Source organism: Ursus maritimus, unplaced genomic scaffold (assembly GCF_017311325.1).
Source record: "Ursus maritimus isolate PB19 unplaced genomic scaffold, ASM1731132v1 scaffold_8, whole genome shotgun sequence".
NCBI classification, from domain to species: domain Eukaryota; kingdom Metazoa; phylum Chordata; class Mammalia; order Carnivora; family Ursidae; genus Ursus; species Ursus maritimus.
In genome coordinates this window covers 76,744,376-76,761,381 of record NW_024426996.1, presented here as the reverse complement: position 1 = coordinate 76,761,381, position 17,006 = coordinate 76,744,376, and the positions used below count along the sequence as shown (strand labels likewise).

General features: G+C 41.4%; 1 protein-coding gene across 1 annotated transcript in view; it reads right to left on the bottom strand.

The window, feature by feature from the left end:
* Positions 1–17,006, bottom strand: part of STK32B (serine/threonine kinase 32B) — a 275,458-nt gene that overhangs the window by 123,863 nt on the left and 134,589 nt on the right. The gene's annotated exons all lie outside the window — the stretch shown is intronic.

Below are 17,006 nucleotides of genomic sequence, written 5' to 3'. Positions count from 1 at the left end.
GGCGCTGGGAGCCAGGGCAGCCCCAGCTGGCGTCACCCGGAGCAGAAACACTGCCCAGCTGAGCCCCATCAACACATGGAACACAGGATAATAAAAGAGCTGCGTTTTAAGCCACTGATGTTGTGAGGATTTTGTTTTTGGTTTTGGGGAGTTTTCCTGTTTTGTTGTCTTTTTTTCAGCCATAGAGAACTGACCCAGTACTTAGTTTTTGCAAAACACATTTAGGCTCCTAAGGACTGAAGAGCTAACCTATGAGTCTCAGAACGGTGTTACCCAATTGTCAAGCAGAACCTCAGCGTCGCGAACCGTCTTCCATGCAGAATCGCGGAAGCTAACAAGGGAAGCCGGAGCGGTAATCACAGAATGGCCGGTTGTTACCGTGGAGGCCTAGACCTTTGTCTCACACCCTCGGGTATCAGACCTGGGCCAGCCAGGCCATCCCCCTTGTTTGACAGAAGAGGAAACTGAGCCCCAGAGGGACGAAGGGACCCAGCAAGTCAACCAGAGGAACCCAGACCCCGCCACTCCCAGAGCATCTCTGACCACACACCCTGGGGGCTGCTGTGATGACTACACACCCTGGGGGCTGCTGTGACGCCCACAGTGTGTTTCTATAAGCCGGGGGCATTTCCTGGACGCAGGTTGCCAGTATCTCTTACAGGATTTTGCATATCACGTTCCAAGGGACACTAGCCCATATTTTCCTAACTGCTACTGCCCTGACCCACATTTGGTATCACGGTAATACTGGACTTGTATGCTGAAGTGGTCTACGTTTGTTCAAGAAGAGTTGACGAGAGGCATCACTGGCGTGCAGAAAGTCTGGTCTCCTGATGCCCTCCATTCCCACACTTCTGAGTCACTGAAGGTGCTCCTGTTGGTGCTGGCCCAGGAGTCCTGCTCCTTCCTTTCAACAAAGAGATGAGCAGATCAGTGACCTGGGCTCACTAGGAGGTGAACACATATCCCCTGGCTGCTGGTGTCGGTTTGTCAGGACCCCTTGGGGGTGCTCCTTGGGGTGGACAAAAGAAAAGCCTCCTCCTCTGGGTTTGCCAGGCTAGACGCTGTGTGACTAAGAGGTTGCCTGGAATCCTCCTGCCAAAAATGGGGGTACGACCCATCGGCAGCATGAAGCTGCAGAGGGTCAAGCAGGCTGAGAGCTACACACACACAGAGAGGGGTCCTGTCGGAGGTGCTGGCTCCAGCCTGGGCAGAAGCCTGAACGTCACGTTTTCATGGGCAAAGAGTCCACTTTCGGACCTCAGCTACTTGACACGGTGTTTCTGTTATTTGGAACCGAAAGAGTCATCTGGTACATCCTTCCACCTCTTTGCTACTGGAGAGAAGGGTATAGATGTTCAGGAAGGAACCACAGGAATCAGCTATAAATGCCTCCTACAGATGCCCAATTTGTATTCTAATAGTTGAAAGACTATTGAAACATTACATTCATAAGCAGTGAGTTCTGTACCCTCGTTCACAGCTAGACAGTCAAAGGGTATCTCATTCAATATTCTGCCAGAACTCTTTGGAGGAGCAACACGAATTTTTAGGAGAGAAACTTACAGACCAGAATGAATTCTAAAGAGGAAATCCAAAATGCAAAAGGAACGATAATTTGAGCAATAAGTCAGGTTATGGCTTTCTCTTGCTGCAGATCCATTTTTTTTTTTTTTTTGCCCTGGGCCATGGACTCTACATCCCCAAGGAGACTCAATGCTGTTATTAGAGAACAGAGAATGACCTTTCATTTATCTCTGCAGTTTTGCGCTATTCCAAAGCTTTGTGCCATTTTTCCTTTTGCCTCTTCTTGGACTGGAATTATAAGTATGTTCTCATGATAATGCTGCACATTGTCGTGGAAATGATGAAGACCACAAGTGAGAAATCTACATCCTATCGTCATAATGCCAACCCATGGAGAAATCTGGGCAATTAGGCTCTCCTTCCAACATCAAAGAAGTTCAGGAGTTGGGCCTGGCCTGGACATCAAAGTAGTCCTGGCCTGGACATCAAAGCAGACCAGCACAAAGAACCCAATGTCTGCTTTAAGACTTTTTTTTTTTTTTACTAATTTCCAATCTTTTTCCAAAAAGCTTTAAAAGTTATTTGCAAAATACATATAACTTAATAAAATTAAAAACAAGTAAGCCATAGATTAGGTCAAAAAATAAAGAGGGAATTCAAGAAAATGTAAGCAGGCAAACTTACCCCAATTCATGCCCAAAGAGCTTGCCTGAAATGGGCCATTAACGTGAACCTAACCTTCCCGGCAACCAGAGCAAAGTGAGAAGCATGATCGGCCTTACGATTCAGGGAAAAATCAGTTGTTTAGGAAGAGCATGATTATTCCTGGTACTGAAGCCAGAAGGAATTTCTCCCACTAGATCCTCCCAAAGACAGTATTTTGTAATGTGACAAACAACCATCTACATAAAACAGCTCTACACAGAGTAACACGTTTAACAGGGATTTTTTTTGCATGATGTTCTTCAAGGTACACTGAAGACATCAAAGTCCAAGCCTGTGAAAGGAGTGCTACATGGGGGAAGGAAAGTGGTCTGGTGTCCTGCTCACAGATGAGCTCTCTTAACGAAAAGATAAATGGAGAGAACACCCAGTGCATGCCGCCAGGGATCACGTCACCAACGCGAGCTCACCCACAAATACTCAGTAGGCTTCGGCCGCACATCTGCCCCACGCCAAAGGCTGGGATTCATTGGAAGAGGTCGCCCTAGATCGTTCACCTGAGTATGCGACAATCAAAAGGGGGCCGGAGTTTGATGTCATGTGCCATGACCAGTACCCTGGAGATCCATTTTTCACCCTGGACGTGGACCTTACATTCCCAAGGAGCTCCATATTGTCATGGTCACCACTACCAGTTCACTGACAACATCCCCGATTCCCACCTCTCCGTGCTTGTCCATCCTTCCCTTCTCAGTGTGCAGCATGCTTCCCAATCAGGGGAACACTGCTCCCTGGAGACATTTAACAATGTCTGGAGACACTCTGGGTTGTCACAACTGGGAGAGATGCTATTGGCATCTGGCTGCTGCTAAGCCTCTTCCAAGGCACAGGACAGCCTCCACGCAAAGAATGACCTGGCCCCAAATGTCCACAGTGCCATGGCTGAGAAACCCTGGTTTAGATTCACGCTCTTGCTCTTAGAAGCCCTCCCTAACCCTGGAAGACTGAGTTGGGTAACAATCTTTTTGGTCTCTGGTGCCCTACAATAGAACAGCGCTGATAAGGCACCGCCCACGCACCCAGGACCGTTCTACGAGCTTTACGTGCGCTAATTCATTTCATTCCCCAACAGCCCTTGAGGTAGGTGTCTGTAGGATCTGTCTTGGGCAGATCTGGACACCAAGACTCAGCGAGGTTAAAGAACATTTCCTGGGCAATGGCAGAGCGGGGAGTTGAACCAAGATAACCCATTTCCAGAAGTTAGAATCCTTGCCTGAGGCTCTGGCAGCACTTTCCTCATGGCACAGGGATCTTCTCTCTCCTGGTCTCCTCTCCCCACCAGCCAGCCATCTCTCTGTGCACAGGGACCAGGCTTATTTGGCACTGTCCCCCTGCATTTCGCACATTGCCCAGCGCATCCCACACTCAGGAATGAACGGGTCACAAAGCACCCGTGGCCTGTGAGCGTGCTAGTCTGTGTCTTTCTCTGCAGGAGGCTGGGAAGAGGGGGAAGGCAGTGTGGAAGGAGACAGGGGAGGTGGAGGACTGACTGGACGCAAAGCGCTACGGGCACTGGCTCTGCATGTTGTTGATGTCATTGCTTACGGGAGCCTTCTTTTCATCTGGCCTCCTCTCCTCACAGAGACCAGGATCTCTTGTTGGTCTGAGAGTGACTCTCCCAGCCTCTTTCCAGAGCCTCACTCCCATGCAGGGAGCAGAAGTGACCTGTCTGATGAGCTGTTTGGAAGGAGAGGCCAGTGTGCTCAGCTGAGCCCCTTCTGGGTTCCCGCCGGGCTTCTGGATCTGCCCTCCGAGGGCTCGTACTCAGTCCACTCCCTGCCGTGGCCAGGGTCCTGGCCGGTGGAGAGGAGGCTTGCAGATGAGCCCATACCTTCAGGGTGATTCCTTTTCAAAGCCAAAGTGTTAGCAAGCCCTTCGGGTGTAGAACTAAAGCCAAGTTCTTCAATCAATTGTATCTGCAACAAAGCTGATACTTTGACTCCCACGTGTGAGTCCCGTGGCGTCTCTTAAGTGGTCCCACACTCAGGTGGGAAGGAGGGGTGCTATCTGCAGACCTCCAATCATCCCTCAGCACTTATCCCATTTAACCGTGCGAGGTGGGCATTATGCCTCTCATTTTTCCAATGGAGGAAACCAAGGTCAAGAGAGGCTGACTTGTGCCCATTCCAGGTGAGGCCTTTCTTCAATAACACATCGTGTCCACTACAACCAGCCTCAGGAGGCTTGCACACTGAAGGCCAGCCACGTTAACCACGTGTGAAAAGCCACATGAGCACATATGAGAGAGGTACTGTGTCCAGGGGGAAACCTGAGTGGGAACACCTGGCCCAGCTCCCCCTCTTTCTTCATCTCCCCTTGCTCATACCTGGTGCCAGGAAGCTGCCAGCCAACCATGTATTGTCAGTGGCCAGGGAGTCGTGGGAAAAAAACGGCACTTCATGCACGAAATTGTAAACCTTTCTTAGAGCTCCAGCAGCATGGCACCACTCAGCCATTCGAAACACACGCTGTTCTCCACTTTTCTTCCCTGGGCAAAAGGAGCCAAGCCAGGAGACGCCCCGTAGGTTAGTCCTCTGGAAGCCCCGGCAGCCGGGACGAGCCACATGTCTCCGACATTCACCTCCTGTGTCCTTATTGTGTGGCACCTGCTGGGACAAGGAGCTGAGCATCTCTCAGACCATTTCCCGTGCAATCCAATCTCCAAGGGGGAGCAGACAGAGAGGAGGGCTCGCCGACCACGCTCACTGCCAGCGATTCTCCCAGACTGAACATGCAGCAACAGAACAGCTAAAAATACCCTCTTAGGCTCCGAAATCCAATAATGGGAGGTTGGGGCCTTCCGTCGGCACATATTGTACAAATAACAAGGAGCTTATCAAACCTGAATTGTGCTTGATACGTAAAAGTCTTTAATAACATTCCCAAGAATAACCTTTTTAAAAATTTTTGAATTGAGCTACAGAAGTGCTCAAGCCATTCATACATCCTGGCCCTCATCGTGCTCCACATCGAGCTGATTCTGTCCTTGTCACCTTCCCAGAAGTCAGTGTTGCGGGTTGGCTTCCAGGTACCTGCCGCGGGCCAAGTGGAAGCAAGGGGACACTCTCACACCGATCGGCGCCCCAGGGCAGGAGCCGTCCCAGGACCAGGCAAGCTCAGCTTCTCCATCACCTGTCGCTATGCAGCAGGCCTTTGCAGACCGTCAAGTGGGTCTGTCTCTGTAAATGCAGAACCCTGTTCCTGTGGCTTAATGGTTAATGGTTTTATTTAGTTTGTATCCTGTGTGCTTCTAAAGGTTTTGCCGTGGTGACAAAGTAAGACTGAGGGAAAAGACAGGAAAAATGTGGAATAATGGAGGAGTACATGTACCATTCACCTGGACAAACTGTGAGTGTGGAAGGGCAGCTCTGACCGTCCCAGGGCGAGTAAGCAATGGGCAGAGCAGGACGGACAGCCCAGCGCTCTGGGTGGGCACAGGAGATGAAGCCAAACCTCCCCCCACTGGGCTGAATTCCAAAAGAAATGTATAACTTGCATTTTTAAAAAAAGGGGCATTGGGTAGAAGAATGGGAAGTGAATAATGGTAATTCACACTGTGGAGGTCTTCTGGTATACATCTGTATTCGTGAGAAATATCGGTCTCTAGTTCTCTCTTTCTGTACTACGCTTATCTGCTTTTGGTGTCACAGTAATTCACGTTCCGTAAAACGAGCTGGGAAGCATTTACCTCTCTTCTGTTTTCTGGAAGAAACTGTATTAAAAAAATTGGTGTTAATACTTTAAATATTTGATAGAATTGTCCAGGGAAACCAGCCGGGCATGGAATTTTGTTTTCAGGAGATTTTAAATTATGAATTCCATTCACTTAACAGTTATAGGATTATTTGGGTTAGTTTTTTTTTTTTTCTTGGCTCAGTTTTGGTAGTTTGTGGTTTTGAGGCATTGGTCCATTTCTTGTAAGTTGTCAAATTTATGAGTATAAAATTGTTCACAGTACCCCTTTATTATCCTTTTAATGGCTGCAGGATCTGGAGTGATAGGCTCTGTTTTATTTCTGATATTCATGACTCGTGTCTTCTCTCAGCTTCTATTGGTCAGTTTTGCCACAGGATTGTCAAACTTTTTAATTTTTTTTTGAAGAACCAGCTGATTGTTTCATTGATTTTTTTTCCTATTGCTGTCCCATTTTCAATTTCATTGATTCCACTCTGGATTGTTTCCTTCTTTCTTCTTGCTTTGGGTTATTTTCCTCTTCAATTTTAGTCTTTTGTGATCGAAACTAGATTATTAATTTGAGACCTTTCCCCTTCTCCAATGCAGCATTTTGAGTTATCAACACCATCATCACTGCTTTAGCTGAATTCTACAAATTTTTATATGTTGTGTTTTCCTTTTCATTCACGTATTTATCTTTATTTCTTTTGATGCTTTTTTCTTTGACCCAAGAATTATTAGAAGTTTGTGCTTAATCTCTAAGTATTTGGAGATTTTCTTATTATCCTTCTATTATTTATTTCTACTTTGTTTCTGTTAAGGGCAGAAAACATGTTTGTTAAGATTTTTTTTTTAAAAGATTTTATTTATTTATTTGACAGAGATAGAGACAGCCAGTGAGAGGGGGAACACAAGCAGGGGGAGTGGGAGAGGGAGAAGCAGGCTCCCAGAGGATGTGCCTGACGTGGGGCTCGATCCCAGAACGCTGGGATCACGCCCTGAGCCAAAGGCAGATGCTTAACGACTGAGCCACCCAGGCACCCCTGATCTTGTTTTTTAAAATTTGTTGAGGTTTGTTTTGTGGCCCAGGAATTGGTACATCTATATGAATGTCCCGTGGCATCTGGAAAACAAGTACATCCTGCTGCTACTGGGTGAAATGATCTGTAAATGCCAGTTAGGTATTACTGGTCGATCGTGTTTCAGTTCTTGTATCTTCCCTGACTTTCTAGCTAGACGTTCTATCAATGGTGGCTAGGAATGAATGTCAAAGTCCCCAGTGATAATTGTGGGGTTTTTTGTTTCTCCTTTCAGCTCTATCAATTTGTGATTCATGTATTTGGAAGCTGCGATGTTTGACTCATTTATACCTCATTATTGTTCAGGCCATTTTTAATATTCTATATCGTATTACCACATATACATTGTTTTTGCTTTTGCCTTGTTCTAAGCAGTGCTGCAATGAGGTGCTCAAAGAGTGCCTCTTGTGCTTACATGCGCAGGGTAATGATTAAACAAATATGCACTGAGCGCCAACTGTATGTCAGACACTGATCTAGGCACTTTGAACCATGTTCCCGTCTCCACGGGCTCACCTAAAGTGAACGGAGCAACCAGCACAGTGGGCAGCACACAGGAGACTCTACACGTGCTGGCTGTAAGAATGAGCGAATCGTGAAGAAAGCCAGCATTCTGACAGCAAACATACTGAGCGACCCGCATGCACCACACTGCTTCTTCTTACAATCCTTATAGTAACTCCAGAGTACCCAGTGATACGTAGTTCACTAAGGAGCCGTCACCAAAAAATCTAGCTTACTGAAAGGCAGGCTCTTGACTTATTTTGTAAAAGGAAGGTCATTTTAACCTGGGGCAAGAGGAAGGTCTTCTCAGAAAATGGTTCTGTATCAACTGGCATTGGATATCCTTATGGGGAAAACTGAATTCTGACAAACACCACACATCGTATACAAGTATCGATTTCAGAGGGATTATAGATCTAAATGTGCCATGTAAAACACTGAAACTTTTAGAAAAATAAACAGATCTTCATGACTTCAGGGTAGACAAAAATTTCTAAACAGGGTATTAAGAGCACTAATCATAAGAATGCATTGGTTTGGACTTGGTTAAAATTGAGAACTTCAGTTCTCAAAATATACAGAGAATAAAAATGGGGCAAGATTTTCTCCATTTGGGGATACATTTAAAACATATACAATTCTTTGTAATATTTTTGCAGTTTCTGTAACTTTGAAACTAAATCAAAATAAAAATTACGAAAACACACACACACACATACACACACATATGGGATTGTTTTCATTTAAAATATTGTTAACCTCAGGGTAACCAATAAGAATATAACTAAAAAATACAGTAAAAGAAATGGCAACAAAGTTTTTAAAAATATACTAGAAAATATTTGTATTACATAGAGGACAGCAGGAATGGAGGAATGAAGGGAAAAAATCGTAAGACAGGGAAGAATGAAGGGGGGGTAACAGAAGGGGGAATGAACCATGAGGGACTGTGGACTCTGGGAAACAAACTGAGGGCTTAGGAGGGGAGGGGGTGGGGGAATGGGATAGGCCGGTGATGGGTATTAAGGAGGGCACGTATTGCATGGAGCACTGGGTGTTATACACAAGTAATGAATCATGGAACTTTATATCAGAAACTGGGGATGTACTGTATGGTGACTAATATAACAAAATAAAAATTATTAAAAAAATCATAAGACATATAGGAAAAGTAGCAAAGTGGCACATGTAAATACTATCTTACCAGTAATTACATTAATATAAATAGACTAAACAATGCAGTTAAAGGGCAGATTAGGGGCACCTGGGTGGCTCAGTCAGTTAAGCTTCTGCCTTCTGCTTAGATCATGATCCCAGGGTCCTGGGACCGAGCCCCTCATTGGGCTCCCTGCTCAGTGGACAGCCTGCTTTTTCCTCTCTCTCTCCCTCTCCCCTGCTTGTGCTCTCTCTGTCATATAACTAAATAAAATCTTTAAAAGGAAAGGGGCAGAGATTGGTGCGTTGGATTTTCAAAAATGATTCAACTGTATGCTGTTTACAAGAGACACACTTTAAATTCAAAGAAATAATTAAGCTTCAGATAAAACGGGAAAAGATTTAGCATCCAAGCAGTAACCAAAAGAGAGCTATAGTGATTATACTATTATCAGACAAAACAGACTTGAAGAGAAAAACTGTTATAGATAACTATGTATGTAAAAGCAAAGTCCGAAAACAAAGCAAAAACTGACACGACTAAAGAAAGAAATGATCAAACTAACAGTCAGTTGGAGACTACAATACCTTAGTTTCAACAGTGAGTAGAAAAAGTAGGAAAAAGATAAAGAAAAAGAAGACTTGAACTGCATTTCATCCCAAAGAACAAAGACAAAAGCCCCACTACCATTGATAGAACACCCCAACCAATAAGAGCCAAATATACAACCTTCTGAGTACCCATGAAATATTCTCCAGGACAGACCATGTGTTAGACCATAAAACAAGTCTCGGTAAACTTAAAGTGACTGAAATCATATAGTGTTTCATGATGACAAAGGAATGATATTAGGTATCAACAACAGAAGAGAACTTTGAAAATTCACAAATTCGTGGAAATTAAACAGCATAATCCTAAACAGCCAGTGGGTTAATGAAGAAATCATGATGAAAATTATTTTTAAATTTATAAACAGAAAATATTTTGAGATGAGTGGAAACAAAACTGCAACATAAAACGTTGGATGTGGCTCCCGCACTGTTTAGTTATAAACATCTATGTTAAAAAAGAAGAAAAATCTCAAAGCTTCTATGTTAAGAAAATTGAAAAAGGAAAGCAAAATAAACTCCAAACAAGCAGAAGGAAATAATAGAGAGTAGAGCAGGATTTAATGACATAGGAGATAGAAAAACAGTAAAGAAAAATAGCAGAACCAAAAGTTGGTTCTTCGAGAGAGGAAGAAAATTGCAAACCTTATCTAGAATGAGGAGGGAAAGAAAAAAAGAGACAAAGTATTAAATTAGGAATGACAAAAGAAACATTACTACCAACTTCATGGAAATAGAAAGGTTATAATAGTATGAAGAATTTTATGTCAACAAATCAGATAGCCTAGATGAAATGGACAAATTCACAGAAATATGTAAACTACAAAAACTTATTCAAAAAGAAACAGAAAATCTGAATAGAGTTTAAAGTGAAGAAATTGAACTATCAATTAGTAATAATGACTGCCCACAAAAAGTTCAGATTTACATGGCTTCACTGTGAATTTTACCAAACATTTGAAGGACAATTAGCCAAAATCCTTTGCTGGGGCACCTGGATGGCTCAGTCAGGTAAACACTGGGCTCTTGATTTTGGCTCAGGTCATGATCTCAGTGTTGTGAGATTGAGCCCTGAGTCTGGCACTGGGCATAGAAACTGCTTAAGATTCTTTCTCTCCCTCTGCTCTTCCCCTGCTCTCTCTTTCTCAAAAAAACAAAACAGATTGAATGGAAAAAAGATAGTTTCTTCAATAAATGGTGCTGGGAAAATTGGACAGCTATATACAGAATGAAACTTGACCATTTTCTCACAACATACACAAAGATAAACTCTAAATGAATGAAAGACCTCGATGTGAGATAGGAATCCATCAGAATCATAGAGGAGAACATAGGCAGTAACCTCTTTGATATCGGCCACAGCAACGTCTTTCATAACATGCCTCCAAAGGAAAGGGAAACAAAAGCAAAAATGAACTTTGGGACTTCATCAAGATAAAAAGCTTCTGCACAACAAAGGCAACAGCCAACAAAACAAAGAGGCAACCCACAGAATGGGAGAAGATATTTGCAAATGACATTACAGATAAAGGACTGGTATCCAAGATCTAGAAAGAACTTCTCAAACTCAACACCCAAAAAAACAAATAATCAAATTAAAAAATGAGCAGAAGATATGAACAGACACTTTCCCAATGAAGACATACAAATGGCCAACAGACACATGAAAAATGTTCAACATCATTAGCCGTCAGGGAAATTCAGATCAAAACCACATTGAGATACCTCCTTACACCAGTTAGAATGGCAAAAACTGACAAGGCAAGAAAGAACAAATGTTGGAGAGGATGTGGAGAAAGGGGATCCCTCTTACACTGTTGGTGGGAAGGCAAGTTGGTACAGCCACTCTGGAAAACAGTGTGGAGGTCCCTTAAAAAGTTAAAAATTGAGCTACCCTATGACCCAGCTATTGCACTACTGGGTATTTAACCCAAAGATACTGATGTAGTGAAAAGAAGGGGCACATGCACCCCAGTGTTCATAGCAGCAATGTCCACAATAACCAAACTGTGGCAGGAGCTGAGATGCCCTTTAACAGACGAATGGATAAAGAAATGTGGTCCATATATACAATGGAATATTACTCATCCATCAGAAAGGATGAATACCCACCATTTACATGGACATGGATGGAACTGGAGGGGATTATGCTAAGTGAAGTAAGTCAAGCAGAGAATGACAATTATCATACGGTTTCACTCATTTATGGAACATAAGGAATAGCCAGGAAATCGTTAGGAGAAGGAAAGGAAAAATGGAGAGGGGGAAAACAGAGGGGGAGATGAACCATGAGAGACTATGGACTCCAGGAAACAAACTAAGGGTTTTAGAGGGGGGATGGGCTAGCTCGGTGATGGGTGTTAAGGAGGGCACGTATTGCATGGAGCCCTGGGTATTATATGCAAACAATGAGTCATGGAACACTACATCAAAAGCTAATGATGTACTGTATGGTGACTAACATATCATAATAATAAAAAAAACTCAAAAAACAAACAAACAAAAACCAACTCACAATAATCCTTTGCAAATTCTTTAAAAAAATAGAAGAATTATTATCTTTTTAATCCTTTTGTTTCTGCTATGGGCAGAGCATAATCCTACTCATTGTAGGAGGTATGCTTTATCTTGGTATCAAACTCAGATGAAGACATCCCAAGAAAGGAAAGCTATATCCTTTATAGACACAAAAATCCTCAAAATACTGTGATGAGAATCTAGCGACATAGAAAACAATTACACATCATGACCAAGTATGATTTATGGTATAAATGCAAGGTTGTTTTCATATATAAAAATCAATGTAAAATACCATATTAGTAGAATATGATCATCTCAATAGCTACAGAAGAATTTGATAAAATTCAACACCCTTTCATGATAAAAGAAATTAATCAACAAACTAGGAAGAGAATGGAGCTCCCTCCACCTGATAATGGGCATCTACAAAAAAAATAAATAAAATAAAAATAAAACAAAACCACACAATCAAATAAGACTTAGGAGGGAAAGACTGAATGCTTTCTCTTTAAAAAATAAGGAATAATGTACTATATGTAAGCTAATTGAATTTAAATTAAAAAATAACACAGAATAAGGATGTCAACTCTCACCACCTCTATTCAGCACTGTACTGGAGCTCTAGTCAAGGCAATTAGGAAAGAAAAAAACAGATATCTAGATTAGAAAGGAAGTAAAACTACCTCCATTCATGAATTACCTGATATTTTGTAGGGAAAATTTGAAAGAATCTATAAAAAAAATCCTTTCAGAATGGATGGAGTCACTAAGGTCACAGGAAACAGAAATCAAGCAACAACTCAAATGGATTTCTACATACTAGACATGAACAATCTGAAAAGGAAGTTAAGAAGACAATTTCATTTACAATAGCATAAAAATGATTACAACATTTAAGAATAAATTTAACAAAAAAAGTACAAGACTTTTACAATTGCAAAATATCAAACATCATTTAAAGAAATTAAACAAGACATAAATGAATGGAAATGTTTATGGACCAAAAGACTAAATATCAAGAGGTCAATACTCCCTAAATTTATCTATTAATTCAGTGTAACCCCTACCAATATTCGAGCTACAGTTTTTTGCAGAAATTGCCAGCTGATACTAAAATTCATATGGAAGCGCAAGAAACACATAATAACCAAAAACTCTTTAAAAAAAGAACAAAGTTAAGGGACTCACCCCAACAATTTCAAACTTACTACAAAGTCACAGTAACCAAGACAGCACAGTAGCGGTCTAAGGACAGACATGTAGTTCCATGGAAGGAACTGAGAGTCCAGAAGTTAGCGTTTGTATCAATTGATTTTGACAAGAATGTTAAGATAATTCAATAGGGGAAAGAAAAGTCTTTTCAACAGTGGTGCTGGAACATCTGAACACCCACATGCGAAAGAATGAAGCTGAACACTTACCTGACGCCATACACAAAAATTAACTCAAAATAGGTCACACACCTAAATATAAAGCTAAAACTTAAAAACTCTTAGGAAAAAAAATAGGCCTAGTTCTTCATGACCTCATCATTGGATTAGGCAACGATTTCCTAGATATGACAAAGCACAAGTAACAAAAGGAAAAATAGAGAAATTGGATGTCATCAAAATGTAAATCTTTTGTGCTTCAAAGCATACTACCAAGGGGAGCCTCCGTGACTCAGCTGGTTAAGCATCCGACTCTTGATTTCTTCTCAGGTCATGATTTCAGGGTCCGGGGATTGAGCCCCAGGTTGGGCTCTGCACTCAGTGAGAAGTCTGCGTGAGGAATCTCTCCCTCTTCCTCTACCCCTTCCCCTACTCATGCACTCTCTCTCTCTCTCTTTCTCTCTAAAATATAAATAAATAAATAAATAAATAAATAAATAAATAAATAAATAATAAGCAAGCACACAACCAAAAAAGTGAAAAGACAACCCACGGAACAGAAACTATTTGCAAGTCGTATATCTCTTAAGTGGCATTTATTCAGTATAAAGAGCTCTTATAACTCAGTAATATAAATATAAATATTAAATAATATAAATAAGTATAAATATCAATAATATAAATAAATATAATTCAAAACTATAAAATACAAAGACAACCCAATTTAAAAATGGGCAAAGGTTTGAATCGACAGTTCTCCAAAGAAGATATTCAAGTGGCCAATAAGTACACAAAATGATGTCAGCATCATTAGTTATTAGGGACATTTAAATCAAAATCACAAGAAGACACCATTTTGCACCCATTAGAATGGCTAATGGACAACAGCACACATGGACATGGATTAGGGGAATCTTTATACATTCCTGCTGGGAATGCAAAATGGTGTAGCCACTGTGAAACTCAGCGGGGTGGTTCTTCAAAATGTTAAAAAATTGCCACAGGATCCAGCATTTCCACTCCTAGATATATACCCCCCAAAACTGAAAGCATACGTCCACACAGAGACTTGTACACAAACGATCATAGCAACATTATTCATCATAGGCAAAAGTTGAAACAACCAAAGCGTTTATCAATGAATGAGTGAATGAATGAATGAATAAATAAAATGCAGTGTATCTACACAACGGAAGATAAATCAGCCATGAACAGGAACAAAGTACTGATGCACACACCACTATGGGCGAACCTTGAAAGCATTATGCTAAATGAAAGAAATTAGTCACCCAAGAACACACATTGTGTGATTCCATTTTTATGGAATAGGCAAGTCTATAGAGACAAAAGCAGATTCCAGGTTTCTAGGTGCAGGAAATAAGGAGTGACAGCTGATGGGTATGGGATTTCTTTTAGGGATGATGAAATGTTCTAAAATTAGACAGTGGTGATGGTTGTACAACACTGTGAATATATTAAAAAAACCACTAAATTGCACATTTTTAAAGGGTGAATTTTATGGCATGGGAATTTATATCTCAGTGAAATTGTTACCAAAAAAGCCGTATGTACGACTATGCTTAGTATCATCATTTGTGTAAAGGTCAAAGAACATTGTGTAAAAAGGGGAAAACAATATATGTACTATTTATACATACATTAAAGATCTATGGAATTATATTCACAAGACTGACAACTGTGACCTGGGCAGGATCACTCGATGGCCTGGTTTCAGGACGAGAAGGGAGTTTTTACTATATACCCTTTTGCCTAATGAACCACATAAGGTACCTCTTCGAAAATGAGTAAAATCATATTCATCCATTTAAATGGAAATAAAAATGGGCAAGAGACTTAAGAGGTGCTTCAAAAAAAGTGGGGATATACAACTGAGATAGATAGATAGATAGATAGATAGATAGATAGATAGACAGACAGCTAGATAAATGTTTGGCCCCATTAGAGAAATGCAAATTAAAATAAAAATGTGACATCTCACTGCACTCAACAAAATAGCTAAACTAAGTACTACTGACCATTATTAAGAGTTCTGATGAAGTAGATTGACGCTGTCTCTCATACTACTGATCATAGTGTAAATTGGAAAACGACTTGGCAATACGTACTCGAGCTGAACATACATACGCCTAATGATCCAGCAATTTCATTCCTTCATACGTACCCAGCAAAAATGTTCACCTATCTGTACCAAAACAGATGCACCAAAATGTTTATAGCAAGAGTATTTTGTAAAGGCCAACCGTGGGAAACAGTCTCTTTTTAATTCCAACAGACTAAAAGTCCATTAATAGAAGAATGCACAAATAAACAGTAGTGTGTGTAATATATATATATATGTATATATATATTGGAAATATTGCTACACACAACAAAATAAATGGATCTCACAGATACCATATTAAGTGAAAGAAGCAAGAAAGAATAAGTACATGATTCTGCTTATGAAAAATTTAAAAATAAGCAAATTTAATTTTTGACATTAGAAGTCCCCAAAGTGGTTGCCGTTGAGGAAGGGGGCAATGACTAGAAAAGCAAACAGGACTCTGGAGGCTGGTGTTCTAAGTGCAGAATCAAGGCGCGTTCACATGTGATATCAATGTGGACACAATGTGTGCACTTCCTCACAGATCTTACACCTCAATAAAATTGACATTAAATTCTCCGCTTTCCCACATCTTACGAATCACTTGATGTCATTAAGCATTGCAGTTTCAACGCCAGTCTTTTGGTGGTGAAACGGTTCTCAACATAATTTTAATTGGAATTCCATGGTTAAGAGTGTATTCTATGGAACATAAGAACTAGGAAGATCGGTAGGAGAAGAAAGGGATAAAGAAAGGGGGGTAATCAGAAGGGGGAGTGAAGCATGGGAGACTATGGACTCTGAGAAACAAACTGAGGGCTTCAGAGGGGAGGGGGGTGGGGGATAGGCTGGTGATGGGTGGTAAGGAGGGCACGTATTGCATGGTGCACCGGGTGTTATACGCAACTAATGAATCATCGAACTTTACATCGGAAACCGGGGATGTACTGTATGGTGACTAACATAATATAATAAAAAAATATTATTATTAAAAAAAAGAGTGCACTCGTTTGTAGGGCTACTATAACAAAATAGTGCACCCTGGGTGGCTGAACCACTACAACGGCGTTCTTTGACAATCTGGAAGGCTACGAGTCTGAGACTCTCCTTGGCGTGTACCTGGCCATCTTCTCTCTATGTCCTCATGTGGCCAACCCTTTGCGCATGTCTGTTTCCAGATCTCCTCATCTTATCAGGATTCCGCCCCAACCTAATGACCTGACTTAACCTTAGTTACTTCTTCAAAGGCCCTATCTCCAAATACAGTCCCTTCCTGAGATAACGGGTTAAGACTTGAACACACTGATTTTGAGTGGACACAATTCAGCCCGTAACAATGAGTGAGGCTGATATCTATCCACAGAGTCATTGGTCACTTGGGCCTTGTCTTCTGCTCACTGTCTGTCCTTATTTGTTGTCCATTTATTTACAGGGCTTTTTGACCTTTCCTTTGCTATTTGCAAAAGCTACTTATATACTGGAGACTAACCTTGGATATGCATATACGCTGAGAGCGCCTTCCCCCAGCCAGTACTCTGACTCTTCGCTCTGTCTCCTGCCGGGTTCTTTTTTTCTGCACTTGCTTAACTTGTTCGTCGTGTCTCACTTACCGTTCCTTTGATCTATCTACCAATTAGAGAGGAGAGTTAAAAATGTCTCACCAAATATTTGATTTGTTATTTTTCCTTGTAACTCCAGCAATTTTTGCTTCAGATATTTTTCAGTTTTATATCAGGAGCA